The following is a 19,798-nucleotide window of genomic DNA, read 5'->3' on the forward strand; positions in this document are numbered from 1 at the left end:
TTTGGGAAAAATCGGTTTAAAGTTGCGGAAACACCGACTAAGGATTTGTCCTGTAACAATGCTTTTTGAGAAATATATTTCGTGTAATATATGAGGTCTTTTTGGTACATATTATATACCAAATTGAAGGTCTTGGAATGTAGTTTCCAACGCTCTTAACCGTTCGTTCATACGATATCCGGATAAAATGATATAAGCGTCGGAAGATGGGCGAATCAGAGGGTGCCAAGCTAGTACTTTTTGACTTTTCAAAAGTTGATATATATTTTGTTAACTCACCTCTCTCTCTCTCTCTTCATTTTTACATAGCATCTGACCAGATAACTCCATAAAAACGGTGCTTGAGCTCTCTAATAATGCTTCAAGCAAGACTATCATCTCGGACACGAAATCAAGAAGCGATAACATTAAAACGATCCCTACGACGTAAGTATCGCTATATCGCCTCTCTTTTTCTTTGTAGTTTGAGTTTTGGGAGGTACTTAATAATTAAGAAACGTGTACCTTCTGTATTTAAGTGTTTAAATATCAAGGAATGTTGATAAATTCGTTTCCTAATAATTAGAACTCACGGAACGGTGATCGAAAGTCGCGAGTTTGAGTTATTTGACTTGTAGTGGACTATTTTGTGGGTTGTTTCGTGTTGCTTTTGGGCTGTATATTTTTCTACTATTTAATGGAGTTTTGGAGGATAAATGGTGTGGAGAAACACCACATAATGACGGAATGGTGGGTTGGTCGTTCGTCGTTATATTTTTTTAAGTTGTTTGACACTATTTTGGTTGTCGTTTTATGTATGAAGTGATTAGGGTGTGTGGGTTGTTTTGTGGTATATTGTGATGGAGATAAGGTTGGAAAATGATGCTTATATTTTTGTATTGTTGTGTTGTTGGGACCAAACGCACACTCACGCAAGTATACGTGGTCGTCAAGTAATAGAGTAATGAGTAGAGTATCGTTCCCACGAAGACCTATGATTAACTTTTGACTGATTCTAACTCAAATGCCTTATTGATTCAAAAGATTTCTCACAAAATAGATAATTTTCTGAATTACTACCTAAAGACTATCAAGTAATGAAATACTAGGAATCAACCACAACACTTAAATAGTTTTGAATAACAATCAATAGGATATAATATTCCAGGGTCACGGGTTATCTAACAATCATGTTGCATTCTTAGTTTAAAATAACTAATTGATTTATCTGGATTGTTGATTGACAAGGTTGATATTACTCATAAAAATCTGTCAAGTTCTTACTCGCCTATTCAAGCTAACTTAATGCCTATATGTCTATGGAATTAAGATTAACAAGAACGCATTTACAATTCATGTATTGCAACCGAGAAAGGTAATTAGGTATATTTCTATCCTAATTGCGAATCCGTTCCCCGATGCCCGGGTTCAAGAACTTGCTCTATTTAATTCTATATGCAATCTAGAATTCCCACTTTCGAGTTCAACTCTAGATTCGTAGATAGTAATTCACTGTTAGCTACTCAACAAATTAATTAAAAACAGAATTAAATAAGCAACCCAATATGATAAAATCAACTTTGTCAAATTAAATTTCAAACATCAACATTCATGTATCGCCCATGACCCTAGAATAATAGGGTTCTTAGCCACTCATATTCATGCAATCATCAAATAATTCACCAGAGTGCATAAGAATCAATAAAAGAAGGAAAAATAAGAACTCAAGATGAATTCTGTGGTTTCCCAGCTTTGTCGTGGCTTTTTCCCCCTTCCCAATATGTTCGATGACCTAAAGGAGGCGTTTTTAGCTTATATATTACGTACAAAAGTCGTGGGCCAAAGTTCTCCTATTCCTAGTCCAAATCGGCTTCAGGGATTGATGCTAAGGTGGATGCGACGCATCCACCTCGTCCTCCATTTCTCAGCTTCGCATGCGAGGGTGGATGCGACGCATCCACCTCGTCCTCTACTTCTCAGCTTTGCATGCGAGGGTGGATGCGACGCATCCACCCTTTGTTCCTCCATCTCAGCTTTTTCCAGGTGCGGATGCTAAGGCGGATGCTATGGGCCGACTTCACTGCTAAGGGTGCACGAAATCTGATTTTTTTCTAGATTGGATGTGACGCATCCAATCTCTCTTCCTATACCTAGAGCACCTTTTCTTCATATTTTTGTACTCCAAACACCCTAATTCACCACACATAACTCAATTAGTCATAAAACCAATAATTAAATCATGTTGGGCATTTTAAAGATCAAATAACATCAAAAAGCGGTTAAAACATGGGTAAAGTAACATCAACACATATCGAAATATGCCAAACATCACTACCCCACACTTAAACCTTTGTTCGTCGTCGAACAAACCATCACTATAGTAGACAAAATAAAATTAAGATCTTATCATTCAAAGCACACCACAACTACGACCATGGTTATTTGCCACAATTAGGCTCTAGAATATGCATCATATGCACTTACCTTTACTTGTGTCGTTCTTTTAAAAATATTCAAACAAAGACAACATACTCACAACAATCCTAACCTCAAAAAATGACTCAATGTCACTATGCACTCATGGCTTGAACACCCAACATTATAGAGAAGTCTAATAACGTTACCTATCCCTCGTGAAACCATGTGCCCTCACAACAAGAACAAGAGAGCGAGTTCAATCCACACATTCGAATCTCATGATCAAATATATTTTAATGACTCACATATATCAAAGAAAATCACTCACTCTCACAAAGAAGTCACATGCATGCAATTGGTACCATAGGCTTACCCTTAATGTAAATATCTACTAATGTAAGCTCGCTCGATCTAGAATCAATTAGGACTTTTTCATGGTTGTAATGTGGGCTAAGGGACGGGTAGGATATATTTTAGGAATAGTGACTCAACCTCCTAAGCACTTTAACACATCACCAAATAACTTAAGCGCAAATTCTTCAACACCATTTCAATTTCAAAAATAATATCATCCCCAACAATATTTCCTCTTTCTTTAAGCACTACTTTAATTCATACCCACTAGCAAGAACAAGACAACAATTTATTTATCTATATTTTTCTTCTTCTTTTTTCCAGATTTTTCTCTTCTTTTTTTTTTCTTTCAATTTCCGCTAGTGTTGTATTATTTTACAAAATAAGTGCACCCTTCTTCCTTTCATTGGTTCCACTCAAAAGTCACCCCACACTTAGTCCCTTCTTACTTCTTTTAGCGCTCATCTAACAATTAAAGTGCTTTAAGAGGTAAAAGGATTAAAACAATATCAATTAAGAATAAAAAGGGTATAGGCTTGTAATGTGGGTACCAAATAAAAGTCAATAGGCTCAAAATGGTTAACTAGGGATAAATTTTATTTGTGATAAGCACTAAGCTCAAAAAAATCAAAGAAAGCCTAAAATCATTTTTCAAACCGAGCATCACCTCAAATTTCGCTTCAACTCACATACCGGGCAAGTTCTAGACACAAGTACAATACATGAACAACACAAAAACCTCACCCCACATGGCACATGACTCACTAAGGACGATCACATTCCGACTTTCAAACAATGTAAGTATTCACGAAGCAACGAGATATTAAGCATTAAGCACAAAGTGAACATAAGTCATGTAAACGAGACATAGGTGTCACAAAACATGCTATCCAATTTATAAAGGCTTCATGATCAATTTTAAAACATAGGAAAGGCATTACACATGCCAAAGCCTGAATATGCTACTATCAAACAAGTCAAGAGCCCTCTAGGAATCTCATATTTCTTCCTCCATTTATTTTCTAACTCTAATCTATTCTAAAAGAAAAAATTTACTACCCGGTTCAAAATACATCCCATGGAAAAGAACCGATGCACAAAGAAAAACCACAGGGGATTATTACTATCTACACAAAATTTTTACTAATTACTCAAGGCTACTACTCTATTTTTGTGCTTTTCTTTAGTTTTCTGTCAATCTCCTAATACTAACACTAATTTCAAGAATCAACTGAGAGTTACTCCATATAGATGAATTTACTACTATCACATGCCATTAATCCAGTGAATATTACAGCCCCCAACAGTCAAATTGTAACATTTAAGTACATTCATCCACACAAAAAATATGAATAACCCCCACCCCACACTTAGAACTGTGCGTTGTCCTCAATGCACACAAATAAGGTAAAGTAGGGTGAGAAGAAACTCCCTCAAGTCAAGGTGGAAGGCTCGTCCGCAGTCTGTGGAAGAGCATCTGCATCCATGGCATTCATCAAGACCCCCTCCGGCCTTGCAATATAATCCTCACGCATAGGGAGAGCTGCCATTGTCCTATCATCACCAACTGGAGTTGATTCTGTAGCAGGTGGTACAGCGACCTCAGTAGGCCTGGTGTGTGGAGCCTCGGGGACTATAGGAGGAACAGGAGTGGATGGTCCGGCAGTGGACGATGCAATCAGCTGTGAGATGTCTATATTTGCACGTTGAACCAGAGCTCTGAAGAGTAATGATATCTCCCTCATCATCGTGGCCTGCTCAGTCTGGACTCGGCTTAGATCCGCACGAGTCTGACTCAACTCATCTATGGTGGCACTCAACTCTACACGAGTCGCTATCAACTCAGCCTTGTTCTCTTGCATATCCGCTTGCATTTGCTCAAACAACTGTTGAATGGTGAGCTTAGAAGACCTTCCCTTGTTTGGCTCTAGTACCTGAGTAACATCATATGGTCCTGGAGCTTTAGGCTCAACGTCGTCATTCTCCTTGTCCCATAGTACTCCCATCTCTGTCAAGAAAGCTAATAGGGTATTTGCAAAGAACAACCTCCACTTGTAGTTCATCCTGGTACGTTGCATTTGGTCATGCATGATGGCTCCCAAGTTGAGCGGTATCCCTTTCAATAAAGCATACAATACTAGTGCTCGGTGTCGAGGGATATCAGTTTTGTGTTGGCATGGCATCAGGCGGTTGCATATGAAATTTAGAGCCACACGTGCTAACGCACTCATGAATTCCTTGGCTATAGAATGGTACTCCATACTCCCATGCTTCCAATTTGCATCCTTCCTGGTAGGGCATAGGACAGACTTAATGTGTGCATAATCTGGTGTTTTGCATATGGAGTCAAACCTATCTGTTAGTGTGTGTGGCACCCCTAAGAAATTATTCAGAGCTTCAGCTGACACATTAATATCTACCCCTCGTACTCTCACAATGCTGCCCCTGGAGTGACGCCAATTGGCGTAAAGCTCTCTGACGATAGTGAGGTTGGCCTTGCCGTGGCCCTTCAAAATAGGTCCCCATTGTTGCACCTCTCGAATTGATTTTAGAAACTCTGGGTACTTTTTCTTAAGTGCTCCGATGTTGATAGGCTTTTCTGGAATGTACTTCTTTGAACCCAGTATCTTATTATAAGCTCGAAATGCCTTTTCATTAACAAAGCTCTTCTCCCAAGAAGCTCGGTCTATTGGTTCACCCTCATCTTCGTCACTCATGTCGCCATGTAGAAGCTCATTATCTGAATCTGACTCGGACTCAGATTCTGCAGTAATCTTCTGCTTTCCTTTATCATTCGGGTCACTCTGCTTGGAGGCTTTTCTCTGGTATGTCACAGGTTCTCTTATCTCTATCCCTTTGCTTGGCGGATTTAATGATGTTGTTGTAATACCCTTTTTCAATGTCCTCCTTACTAATGGTTCTTCCTCTTCTTGCTCTGATTCATCAATCAACTGCCTATTCTGCAGTTCCTTCTCCTTCTCAGTCCGCTTTCTTTTTTTCTGTGGATTTGGGGCACCTGCTGCCTTTCCGGTAGGCTTTTTGGGCGGTTGCTTGTTATTATCTTTGTCTTGTTGCTTGGACGGTTTACTCGTTGCTGCCATTTATGAACCTAAGTACCTGCAATGCAAAGAAATCAACAATTAGCGTATAAAACAGTGAAGTTCAGCTATAAAGCAGTTGCAATAGCTTGCACTTCCAATTATTCGCAAAGTCATGCCATTCAATACTTCATGAAACTATAGCTCATGGCTTTCAGCAGGGATGTGATAACTCTCTTCAAATTTTACAAATAAGCATTGCGCTATATAGATCTCATTATGCCCAACATGAGGTTTATCCGAGCGACGCTCACTAACCATGTTCAATTGCACATAGCACCTCACTCGACCCCACACTTATTCTCACGACATATCATTACGCATAGCGCTCACACAATTTAAATCGAGTAACACTTTATAATTCACGATGTCTAGCATGTGCCGGATGTTTAATTTATTTAGACAATATATCATAGGCTCAAAACATTGCTGTACACAATCAACACAAACGACCTCACACTTATTCACTAGCATATACTAATGTTGCTCGGTTACTCAGACTTCACCGGCGTCTAAATTTACCTCACGGGCAATTCGTCGAACATGTGATATGCAACAGTTGTGCCTAGTTCATTCTATCAGTTGTGTAATTCGACTACCCTCCCAAAATTAACGAGATGAAAGGAATTATAGTTTATCATCTCGCAACCATTACAACTAACAAGAACGACATCCCTAAACCTCAAACTTTTTCAGTTCCTCTCTTAATCACATGTGTGATATTTGAAGTTGGCAAAACCTAACTTGTTGCTACCATTGAGAGAGGGAAGAGAGGAGAATTAGGACAGAAGAAAAGGAAAGAACGAGGAAGACGATACGTACCTGTCGCGTTTGGATGCGTCGCAAGACTGCGGATGTTTCAAGACTGCCAATTAAATTAAAAGAAAGAACGAGGAAGACGGGTTGAAGGGAAAATTGTGAGGGAGGGGATTTAGGTGGTTTAAGTGTTTTAAGTAATACTTACCTGGGATGCGTATTTGGACGCGACACATCCTAAGTGACTTCTCTGAATTACTTTTGGACGATGCTATGGACGCGATGGGTAGACTTCACTGCCTTGTGCAATTAGTCCATCAATTTTTTCATGTTGAGGGGGATACGACGCATCCGCCTCGTTTTCCCATATCTGGACCCTTTTTTTAATTTTTATATATACATACAAGATCTAATTCCTACAAAACAATGAACTAACTAACTTGGGTGGCCTCCCAAGAAGCGCCTGATTTAACGTCGCGGCATGACGCAACACGTTCTCCATGCCTCCACTAAATCCATCGAGGTCTTGTGACGTGCAATGTCACCACCCCAACAGTGTTTTACTCTCTGGCCATTTACTAAGAATGTCGCATTGGAACCCGTATCACGCAATTCCACCGCACCATGAGGTTTCACACTAACCACTTCAAACGGACCCGACCATCGAGATTTAAGCTTTCCTGGAAAAAGCTTTAGCCTTGAATTAAACAAGAGAACTTCTTGACCTGGCTCAAACTCACGATGTTGGATGTGCTTATCATGCCACCTTTTGGTCTTTTCTTTATACAATTTGGCATTTTCATATGCATGCAATCGAAACTCATCAAGCTCGTTGAGTTGTAGCATTCTCTTCTCACCGGCCAAGTCCATCTCCATATTTAGCTTTTTAATCGCCCAATATGCTTTGTGTTCAAGCTCGACGGGCAAATGGCATGCCTTCCCATAAACCAACCTGTACGGAAAAGTACCTATGGGGGTCTTGTATGCAGTGCGATACGCCCATAATGCGTCATCCAGCTTCCTGGCCCAGTCCTTTCTATTCCCACTTAATGTTTTTCCAAAATCTGCTTTACCTCTCTGTTGGAAACTTCTACTTGACCACTCATTTGGGGATGATAGGCAGTGGAAACCTTGTGCTTAACTCCATATTTTGCAAGAATATTATTCAGCAATTTGTTACAAAAGTGAGTTCCCTCGTCGCTTATCAACACTCTTGGAGTCCCAAAACGTGTGAAGATGTGCTTCTTTACAAAGCTTACCACTACCTTTGCGTTATTAGTAGGAAGAGCAATGGCCTTCACCCACTTAGAAACATAGTCGACCGCCACCAAGATGTACCTGTGCCCATTAGAATATGGGAACGGTCCCATGAAATCAATCCCCCAAACATCAAAAAGCTCTACTGCCAGAATATTTTGCAAGGGCATCTCGTGCTTTCTCGTGATAGTTCCGGTTCTTTGGCATCTATCACAATTTTTAACAAAGGCATGTGCATCCTTAAACAATTTTGGCTAATAGAAACCTGATTGTAGCACTTTTTGGGCGGTTCTATCCCCACCGTGATGACCTCCATATGGCGAAGCATGGCAGTCATGCAGTATAGCATTCATCTCTTCCTCAGGAACACACCTTCGCACCAACTGATCTGCGCACTGCCTATATAAGAATGGCTCATCCCACATGTAGAGCCTCACATCATGTAAGAATCTTCTTCTATTGTCAGGTGTCAATTCTAGTGGCGTCACCCCACTTGCAATAAAATTCACATAATCTGCATACCATGGGGCTTCACCTGAGGTGTAATTGCTCATCAGGAAATTTTTCTTTGATTGACCCTCCTTCAGCTACATGGTTCCGACTTTCTAATCTGGACAAGTGATCAGCCACTTTATTTTCTGTCCCTTTTCGATCTCGGATCTCTAAGTCAAATTCTTGCAAAAGGAGGACCCATCGAATCAGCCTCGGCTTGGCGTCTTTCTTTTCAAACAAGTATCTGATAGCTGAATGATCTGTGTAGACGATGACTTTGGTTCCCACTAGATAGGATCTGAACTTGTCAAACGCCCACACCACTGCAAGCAACTCCTTTTCAGTAACTGTATAATTCATCTGAGCTGGATTCATAGTTTTGCTCGCATAATAAATGGAGTGAAAGATTTTATCCCTCATTTGCCCCAAAACCGCTACGATTGTTATGTCACTTGCATCGCATATCAACTCAAATGGTTGTGCCCAATCTGGGCCAATGATAATTGGTGCAGTCACCAATCTTCCCTTCAGCTCCTCAAATGCTTTCAGACATGCATTATCAAACTTGAAGGTGACATCTTTCTCTAGGAGCCTGCATATCGGAGAAGAAATTTTCGAGAAATCTTTAATGAATCGACGATAAAAACCTGCATGGCCCAAGAAACTGCGAATGCCTTTGACGGATGTCGGTGGGGGAAATTTTTCAATTGCCTCCACCTTTGCTTTATCCACCTGTAGACCATCTTTTGACACCTTGTGCCCCAAAACTATACCTTCACGTACCATGAAATGGCACTTTTCCCAGTTTAGCACCAAGTTCGTCTCTTCACACCTAGCAAGCACTTTATCAAGGTTCATCAAGCAACTATCAAAAGAACATCCAAACACAGAAAAATCATCCATGAACACTTCTACAAATCTTTCAACCATGTCAGTAAAAATAGCCATCATACACCTTTGAAAAGTCGCAGGTGCATTACACAAACCAAAGGGCATTCTCTTGAACGCATACGTGTCATAAGCACACGTAAATGTAGTTTTCTCTTGGTCCTCTGGGGCTATAGCAATCTGATTATACCCCGAATAACCGTCCAGGAAACAGTAGTATTCCTGGCCAGCTAACCTATCAAGCATTTGGTCAATAAAGGGAAGGGGAAAGTGGTCTTTCCGGGTGGCATTGTTCAATTTTCTATAATCTATGCAAATTCTCCATCCAGTGACAGTTCTTGTAGGAATTAAATCATTATTTTCATTAACTACTATAGTCATCCCCCCTTTCTTTGGCACACATTGAACGGGGCTTACCCATTTACTATCAGAGATTGGAAATACAATACCTGCATCAAGCCACTTAATCACTTCTTTTCTTACCACTTCTTTCATGATTGGATTTAGTCGGCGTTGATGCTCTACACTTGGCTTGTGTCCGTCCTCCATGAGGATTTTGTGCATGCAGAAAGCTGGACTAATGCCTTTAATGTCAGACATTGTCCACCCAATTGCTCGCTTGTGCTCACGTAGCACTCTCAATAGCTTTTCTTCCTGCAATTTAGACAAGTGAGAAGAAACAATAACAGGTAAAGTGTCAGAACTACCCAAATAAGTATATTGAAGGTGAGGGGGTAGGGGTTTAAGCTCCAGTTTTGGAGCTTCTTCAATTGACGGCTTTGGAGGATGCCCGCTTGGCTTATTCAGGGGCTCAAACGGGTGTATTCTTTGTATGTAAGCACATGATGTATCTAGGATATGCATCATCTCCTCAACCTCATCATCAATCGTCAAGCTATCGAACACTATGAGTGCTTTTTCTAGAGAGTTGTCTAGATATACACTTGTGTCAAGAAGTTGCTCGTCCGCCTCCACAACAGATATCATAGAGAGCTCCTCATAGTGGCGGGGAAGTTGGATTGCTTTGTAGACATTAAAAACTGCTTCCTCGTTGTCCACCCTCATAATCATTTTTCCCTCTCTCACTTTAATTATTGCATCACCAGTAGCCAAGAGAGGTCGTCCCAATATGATTGGAACTTGTTCATCAGCCTCAAAATCTAGAATAATGAAGTCAGCTGGGAAGATAAATTTCCCAATTTGCAGCAGCACATCTTCAATCACTCCTTCCGGGTAGGCTATGGACCTATCAGCTAATTGCAACATCACAGTGGTTGGTCTTGGAGCTCCCAAACCCAATTGCTTAAATAAGGACAAGGGTATTAGATTTATGCTTGCCCCCAAATCACAAAGAGCACGACCCACATCACTATTACCGATTCGGACTGGGATAGTGAAGCTGCCAGGATCCTTAAGCTTTTGGGGAAGCTTGTTTTGGACCCTTGAAGTGCACTCCTCAGTAAGTGCAACTGTCTCGAACTCAGTCAATTTCCTCTTGTGAGCCACTATATCTTTTATGTACTTAGCATACTTTGGAATTTCACAAAGTACATCCACCAATGGAATATTTAATTGAACCTGACTCAGCATAGAGAGAAATTTGTTGAACCTTTGATCGTCATTCTTTTTCTGCAATCTCTGGGGGAAAGGTGGTGGTGGCCTTACAGCCTCCACTGGCTCTGAACTTGCATCATTTTTCTTTGACTCGTGTATTGCCTTAGGGGTCAGCTCCCCCTCAGGTATAGGTTTGTCCTTTCTCTTCTTTGGCACTTCCTCTAGTTCCCTCCCGTTTCTAAGTGTAACTGCATTAACTTGAGGGTTCTTCTCTGTATCACTGGGAAGAGAGCCTGTAGGTCTAGTATTTTGATTTGCTGCTAACTGCCCCATTTGCCTCTCAAGATTTCTGAAATCGGTCCTGAGCTGTTGATTGTCTAGCAACAACTTTTTCAGCAAGTCATTCGTACTCTCTTCTATTTGTTGGGGTGGCTTCTGAGGCTGATTAAAATTTCCTTGAGGCCTATACTGATTCTGATTCTGTTGATTTCCGCCCCATGAGAAGTTAGGATGATTCCTCCAATTTGGATTGTAAGTGTTCCCATATTGTGCATGTTGATTCATAGGACCTCTGTTTTGTTGCCCCACATAGTATATAGATTCAGAATTCGTGGGGCATATGTCACTCATATGACTGTCACCACATATTTCGCAACAAATAGACATCTTTTGTACATGTTGCGTTTGTTGTGTTGTCATTCGGTTCATCTGATTTGCCAGCTTTGCAATATCTGCTCTCATGGCTGAGAAGTCATCAAGCTCAATCAACCCGGCTGACTTCTGTTTAATTGCTCTTCTTGCATCCCCATCTCCTTGCCAATTATGATCATTAGCTGTGAAGTTGTTTAGCAAGAGTTGAATTTCACTGTACGGCCTCGCCATGCAACTACCCCCACAAGCTGAATCCAGATTCATCTTTGATGCCTCGTCTAGCCCATCAACAAAAGTGTGACCCAATACCTCATCAGTCTGACAATGATGCGGGCAGTCTCTGAGTAGCTTCTTGTATCTTTCCCAAGCTTGACGAAGTGTCTCGACATCCCGTTGTTGGAACCCAAGAATTTGGCTCCTCAACAATTTTGTCTTCTTAGTAGGGAAAAACTTGATTAGGAATTTCCTTGCTAAATCATCCCAAGTGTGGATTGAGTTTGCGGGCTCCTTTTGCAACCATTCCTTAGCTTCCCCCAACAGTGAAAAGGGAAATAATGTCAGCCTAACATAGTCCTTGGAAACGTTCGGATAATTGTAAGTGTCCGTAATTTCCAAGAAGTTCTGAATGTGCCTCTGCGGGTCTTCATGAGATAGACCCACATATTGTCCTGTGGATTGAATCAGCTGTACCATGTACTGTTTGAGTTTAAAATGCCTCGTGATGTCAGGCTTCACGATAGCCTGAGTCATATTAGCAAGATTGGGCCTTGCGGCTTCTATCACCGGACGCTCTTCATTACCTGCCATCTCTATTGGCTGTGGTTGAACTACAATGTCCAACTCCCTTTCTATTCTCATTCTAGCTTCGACTTCCTTTCTCACTCTATGAAGTGTTCGTTCAATTTCTGGATCAAAAGGAATTAGGTTGTTTGCACTTCTACTCCTCCGCATTCAAGAGAAGAGCCTGCGTTAACACAAACAAGGCAAACTGAAAATTAAAACTTGAACAAATAAGTAATAAAAGCTTAACTCAGTCAAGTAGCTAATTTCTAGGTCCCCGGCAACGGCGCCAAAAACTTGTTGGGACCAAACGCACACTCACGCAAGTATACGTGGTCGTCAAGTAATAGAGTAATGAGTAGAGTATCGTTCCCACGAAGACCTATGATTAACTTTCGACTGATTCTAACTCAAATGCCTTATTGATTCAAAAGATTTCTCACAAAATAGATAATTTTCTGAATTACTACCTAAAGACTATCAAGTAATGAAATACTAGGAATCAACCACAATACTTAAATAGTTTTGAATAACAATCAATAGGATATAATATTCCAGGGTCACGGGTTATCTAACAATCATGTTGCATTCTTAGTTTAAAATAACTAATTGATTTATCTGGATTGTTGATTGATAGGGTTGATATTACTCATAAAAATCTGTCAAGTTCTTACTCGCCTATTCAAGCTAACTTAATGCCTATATGTCTATGGAATTAAGATTAACAAGAACGCATTTACAATTCATGTATTGCAACCGAGAAAGGCAATTAGGTATATTTCTATCCTAATTGCGAATCCGTTCCCCGATGCCCGGGTTCAAGAACTTGCTCTATTTAATTCTATATGCAATCTAGAATTCCCACTTTCGAGTTCAACTCTAGATTCGTAGATAGTAATTCACTGTTAGCTACTCAACAAATTAATTAAAAACAGAATTAAATAAGCAACCCAATATGATAAAATCAACTTTGTCAAATTAAATTTCAAACATCAACATTCATGTATCGCCCATGACCCTAGAATAATAGGGTTCTTAGCCACTCATGTTCATGCAATCATCAAATAATTCACCAGAGTGCATAAGAATCAATAAAAGAAGGAAAAATAAGAACTCAAGATGAATTCTGTGGTTTCCCAGCTTTGTCGTGGCTTTTTCCCCCTTCCCAATATGTTCGATGACCTAAAGGAGGCGTTTTTAGCCTATATATTGCGTACAAAAGTCGTGGGCCAAAGTTCTCCTATTCCTAGTCCAAATCGGCTTCAGGGATTGATGCTAAGGTGGATGCGACGCATCCACCTCGTCCTCCATTTCTCAGCTTTGCATGCGAGAGTGGATGCGACGCATCCACCTCATCCTCTACTTCTCAGTTTTGCATGCGAGGGTGGATGCGACGCATCCAACCCTTGTTCCTCCATCTCAGCTTTGCCCAGGTGCGGATGCTATGGCGGATGCTATGGGCCGACTTCACTGCTAAGGGTGCACGAAATCTGATTTTTTTCTAGATTGGATGCGACGCATCCAATCTCTCTTCCTATACCTAGAGCACCTTTTATTCATATTTTTGCACTCCAAACACCCTAATTCACCACACACAACTCAATTAGTCATAAAACCAATAATTAAACCATGTTGGGCATTTTAAAGATCAAAAAACATCAAAAAGCGGTTAAAACATGGGTAAAGTAACATCAACACATATCGAAATATGCCAAACATCATGTGTTCTTGTTGTTGTTGGTATATGGTATTGGAGGAGGGCCTAGTTACAGGGGAGATGCTGCCCAAATTTACGTAAACGAGCTATTAGTTTAAGTTGATGACTTAGCCTTTACTCAACACTGATTTTGAATTTTCTTATGATGTGGTAGATTGGATTGAGTTGTTTGAAGAATTTCTTGGAAGGTATTAAGGACTCAACTGAGTTAAGGTATGTTAAGGCTATCTCTTCTTTCCTTTTGGCATGATCTAAATGATACAAACGAAACGAGCAAAATACGCAACTTTCATAAATGACTTTATTCATAGAAATACTAGGGGTGTCTATATTCTTGATTCCCCATGTGAATTATTATTATATCCTCTGTTCATGGGTCTCAGAAAAATACGTATTTGATAAAGTTTGTCCGAAAGGCATATTGATTTTATGATATCGAGAAATCTTATTAACGTATTTCTTATGCATTTCATGCATTTACACATATACATTGACCTATGACCAGAAGGCGTTATATACGCGTATATTATATGTATATGGGATATGGAAAAAGGTTATGGCGTTATATACGCACCACCACCTGATCAGCTGGTATACGTTGATGATTTGCCCTCAGTGGCCGAGATGATATGATTGGATGCCCTCAGAAGCTTGATGATGTTATGAACGCATATACCTATGCATGGTATGACATTTATACGCACATGCATGACATTATAATATTAAATGATTCACAGATCTATTCAGACTTATATGTCGAGTCTTTTACTCCATGTTTCTCTCATGTCTATAATTTATTGATTTTCATTCCTTACATACTCGGTACTTTATTTGTACTGACGTCCCTTTTGCCTGGGGACGCTGCGTTTCATGCCCGCAGGTCCCGATAAACAGGTTGAGAGTTCTCCTAGTAGGCTATCAGCTCAGCAGAAGGTATTTGTGCACTCCACTTGCTCCAGAGTTGCCTATTTGGTCAGTATGATTTGAATATGTATTGTTTGGTATGGCGAGGATCTGTCCCGACCTTTATGATATTTATGTACTCTTAGAGGCTTGTAGACAGATGTTATGTATACAGATACTAGTATGGCCTTATAGGCCAGTACGTAATATATATAAGTCGGTATATCAAGTTAGGTCACCCTATATTGAGTATTTTCTTATGTTTTGTTCTACTTATCTCACGACAGCTTCTCCAACTCAATTACCTATGATAGTATGATACGAAAGATACGTTACGTTGGTACTCGATTGGGTAAGGTACCGGATGCCCGTCGCGGCCCATCGGTTTGGGTTGTGACAGTAAAGTTTAACAACGGAAGGTGCAAATACAGGACACTTTGTCCTTAAAATTTACACATCATTCATGAAGTTAAGGACACCATGTCCTTAATATTTACACAACAATCATGAAGTTAAGGATATCATGTCCTTAATATTTATACAACACTCATAAAGGTAAGGACACTATGTCCTTAACATTTACACTGCACATATGAAGTTAAGGACATGAGGTCCTAAAGTTTAACAACAGAAGGTGCAAATACAAGTTAAGGATATTATGTCCTTAACATTTACACTGCACGCATGAAGTTAAGGACGCCATGTCCTTAATATTTACACTGTACATATGAAGTTAAAGATATGATGTCCTAAAGTTTAACAACGGAATGTTCAAATACATGACACTTTGTCCTTAATATTTACATAGCATTCATGAAGTTAAGGACACCATGTCCTTAATATTTACATAACACTCATGTCTAGCACAAGGGTATTTTCATCCGGGCGGGTAAAAATTTATTAAGCACTAGCTAAAGAGTAAATATATTTTAAACAGTGGCTAAAGAGTAAAGACATCTCTAATTAGCGGCTAACTGTGCACTTCCCCCTAGCAGCTAACTGTGCACTTCCCTAATTAGCGGCTAATTAAAGACATCTATAATTAGCGGCTAATATTTACACAACATTCATGAAGTTAAGGACACTATGTCCTTAATATTTACACAACACCCATGTCTAGCACAAAGGTATTTTCGTCTGGGCGGATAAAAATTTATTAAGCACTGGCTAAAGAGTAAATATATTTTAAACAGTGGCTAAAGAGTAAAGACATCTCTAATTAGCGGCTAACTGTGCACTTCCCCCTACAACAAATCCAGTGTAATCCCACAAAATAGGATTTGGGGAAGATAGTGTGTACGCAGACCTTACCCTATCTTGTGTAGTTAGAGAGGATGTTTCTGATAGACCCTCGGCTCAATGAGATGAAATAGAAGCCGAAACAATAAAACATTAACAATAACAAGAGAAATGAATAAATAACCAAGGCGAAAGAAACAACATACAGTAAAAGAAATCTGCGGATAAACAAATACTAGGATACAATACCAAAACTGCCAAAACTACCAGCACGAAAGGACACACACTGCTATCTACTGACCTTCTACCCTAATTCTCTACCTCCACACCCTCCAACCAAAAATAAAATAAAAATTATATTTTATGCATCTTAACTCAAAAAATTTCCTTGAAGTCTGAAGAATTACAATTTGACCATCTGACTTCTCTAATATTACCCTTTTTTCTTAACTAATATTAGCAATTTCGTTTTTAATAAAATCCTTTAAGAAAAAGTTATTCCTAATACCCTAGGCTAATGTAGTTCATGCCGAATAAATTCCTAATTGACATTGTTGTACAAAATTTGACCTTACAGTTGGAGCACATTAAGAGATATCATGCACAATTTATTACTACCATTTCAAACAATTCAAGATAAATAGAACACTTTGTTTGTTTGTTTGATATTGTTTTAACGTAAATGTTTCAATATTGTCTTAACATAAATTTAAATATGTTTCATTCAAAATATTCAAGTTTCAATTAAGTAGTATTTTGATTCCCTTAGTATATATAGTATTTAAGTTCATTTTGTTAAAGAAAAACAAATAACGAAAAGTAGCGTGGAGAACTCCTAAATATTTGGATTGGGCAAAAGTACCAACAACATCAACAACATACACAGTATTATCCCATATTGTGGGGTCAGGGGTAGTGTGTACGCAGACCTTACACCTACCTTGTGAGTATAGAGAGGTTGTTTCCAATAGACCCTAGGCTCAGGAGAGCATAAGCACCACATTAATTGAAATATATACAAGAAGGGACAACACCCAAAAGCCATATACAAACAGAATAAAAACAACAAGATAGAAAGGTGATCAACAACGAAAGAAAATAATGGTTAGTCATAAAAATCTACTACCAACAGAAAGTGATATTGCGTACCAATACTACTGTTATGAACACTCTAGACTACCTACCCTACTACTCTAATCATCGACCTCCACACCTTCCTATCAAGGGTCATGTCCCCGGTCACCTCCTCACCGGAGCGTTTGTGCTCTTCCTCCTCACATGACCAAACCATCTAAGCCGCGCTTCTCGCATCTTGTCCTCAATAGGGGCCACACCCACTTTGTCGCGAATAACCTCATTCCTAATCCTATCTAACCTGGTGTGCCCGCACATCTATCTCAACATTATCATCTTTGCTACCTTCATCTTCTGGACATGAGTGGTCTTGATTGGCCAACACTAAGGGTATTTGGCGGTCGGTACAGTACGGTATTTAGACATTTTGGTTCGGTATTTTCGGTATTCGGTTTCTTAAAATCCTATACCAATACCGTAACTAATTAAATTCGGTATGGTTTGGTTTTTCTCCCTTCGGTTTCGGTTTATTCGGTTCAGTAACTAGTGCATAGAGTCATAGACTCTAATATTCTTAATTAAAGTACTCAAAAATACAAACTGAAAATGTTTTGACAAAAGTTTTGTCCAAAACTAATAAATATCGACCCAAGAGAGAAAACTGTACATAAAAGAATAAATTTGATCATTAAAAATTTCTTGTTACGTGTTTATAGTTAATTGATAAACTTAGAGAATAAAGAAAAGTAAAATTTAGATTTTTTATATTTATGTTATAATTGATAATATGTGTTTTGTGTAATATAATATATATTTCGGTACAATATCGTTATTTCAGTATTTTATTTTAAAATACCAAATACCATACCTAATACCAAATTTTTAAAAAAACTTAAACCAAATACCATACCAAGTACCAAAATACCGAATACCAAATACCAAATTTTTTGATTTCGGTACGGTAATTCGGTAGTTACCAAATTATGCACAACCATAGCCAACACTCAGCCATATACAATATAGTCGGTTTGACCACCACTCTGTAGAACTTACCTTTAAGTTTCGGTGGTACCTTCTTGTCACACAAAACAGCGGAACCGAGTCTCTATTTCATCCATCCCGTCCCAATACGATGTGTGACATCTCCATCAATCTCCCCTTCCTCTGAATAATAAACTCAAGGTACTTAAAACTTTCTCTCTTGGGGATGACCTGCGAGTCCGTCCTCGCCTCTCTTTCCCCTCAACGAGTCCCACCGCTGAACTTAGACTCCAAGTATTTTGTCTTGGTCCTGCTCAACTTGAAACCTTTCGACTCCAGGGTCTGCCTCCATACCTCTAACTTTGCGTTCACACCGCCTCGCGTCCCGTCAATCAATACAATATCATCTGCAAATAGCATGCACCACGGTACCTCCTCTTGGATGTAGCGCGTCAGTACGTCTATCGCTAGGGTAAACAAAAAAGGGCTGAGTGCCAACCCCTGATGCAACTCCATCTTGACCGAAAAATGGTCCGAGTCCCCACCCACCATCCTCACTCGGGTCTTTGTTCCATCATACATATCCTTAATCACTCTAACGTATATAACATGTACACCTCTAGCCTCCAAACATCTCCACAAAACCTTCCTCGAGACTTTATCGTACGCCTTTTCTAAGTCGATGAACTCTATATGAAAGTCCTTATTCCTCTCTCTATATTACTCCATTAATCTCCTAAAAAGGTGGATGGCTTCTATAGTGGAACGCCTCGGCATAAACCGGAACTGGTTCTCGAAAATAGACACACTCCTTCCCACCCTTAGCTCTACCACCCTCTCCCAGACTTTCATAGTATGGCTAAGCAGCTTGATACCCCGATAGTTATTGCAATTTTGGATATCACCCTTGTTCTTGTATACATGAACCATCGTGCTCCACCTGTATCTTATTCTTTCTAAAAATGACATTAAATAACTTAGTGAACCACTCCAAGCCCGCCTTGCTCGCACTCTTCCAAAACTCCATCGGAATTTCATCCGGTTCAGTCGCTTTGCCCCTGCTCATCTTACGCATAGCCCCCTCAACCTCATCAACTCTAATCTGCCTACAATGCCCAAAGTCACAACGACTCCCGGAGAGTTCCAAAGCACCCAGTACAATGCTCCTGCCCCCCTCCTCGTTCAAGAGACTATGGAAGTAGATCTGTCATCTCCGACGGATAAGCCTCTCATCCAACAAAACTCTACCTTCTTCGTCCTTGATACACTTCACTTGGTCCAAGTCACGAGCCTTCCTTTCTCAAGTCTTGACTAACTTGAACAACCTCTTATCCCCACCTCGACCCTCGAGTTCCTCATACAAATGACTAAAAGTTGCAGTCTTGGCCGCTGTAACTACTAACTTCGCCTCCTTCTTAGCCAACTTATATTGCTCCCTATTCGCCCTCTTCTCCTCCTCGTCTACACTTTCCACTAACTTCAGATGCATCGCTTTCTTGGTTATGTTAGATAGATCAAATAAGAAATGAATTCATATAAATAAAATTTAAATTAATTTAATGTCCTAAATATTATGGGATTCTTTACATGATTCAAGTAAGGAAAGATTTTATAATCTAAATTTTAGTTGATTCAAAGTCCTAAATATTAGAAAAAT

General features: G+C 39.6%; 1 pseudogene; it reads right to left on the reverse strand.

Annotated features, from left to right (window-relative positions):
• Positions 1–10,229, reverse strand: part of LOC142167980 (uncharacterized) — a 195,093-nt pseudogene extending 184,864 nt beyond the window's left edge.
• Between the last annotated feature and the right edge of the window lie 9,569 nt (positions 10,230–19,798).

Source organism: Nicotiana tabacum, chromosome 13 (assembly GCF_000715075.1).
Source record: "Nicotiana tabacum cultivar K326 chromosome 13, ASM71507v2, whole genome shotgun sequence".
NCBI classification, from domain to species: domain Eukaryota; kingdom Viridiplantae; phylum Streptophyta; class Magnoliopsida; order Solanales; family Solanaceae; genus Nicotiana; species Nicotiana tabacum.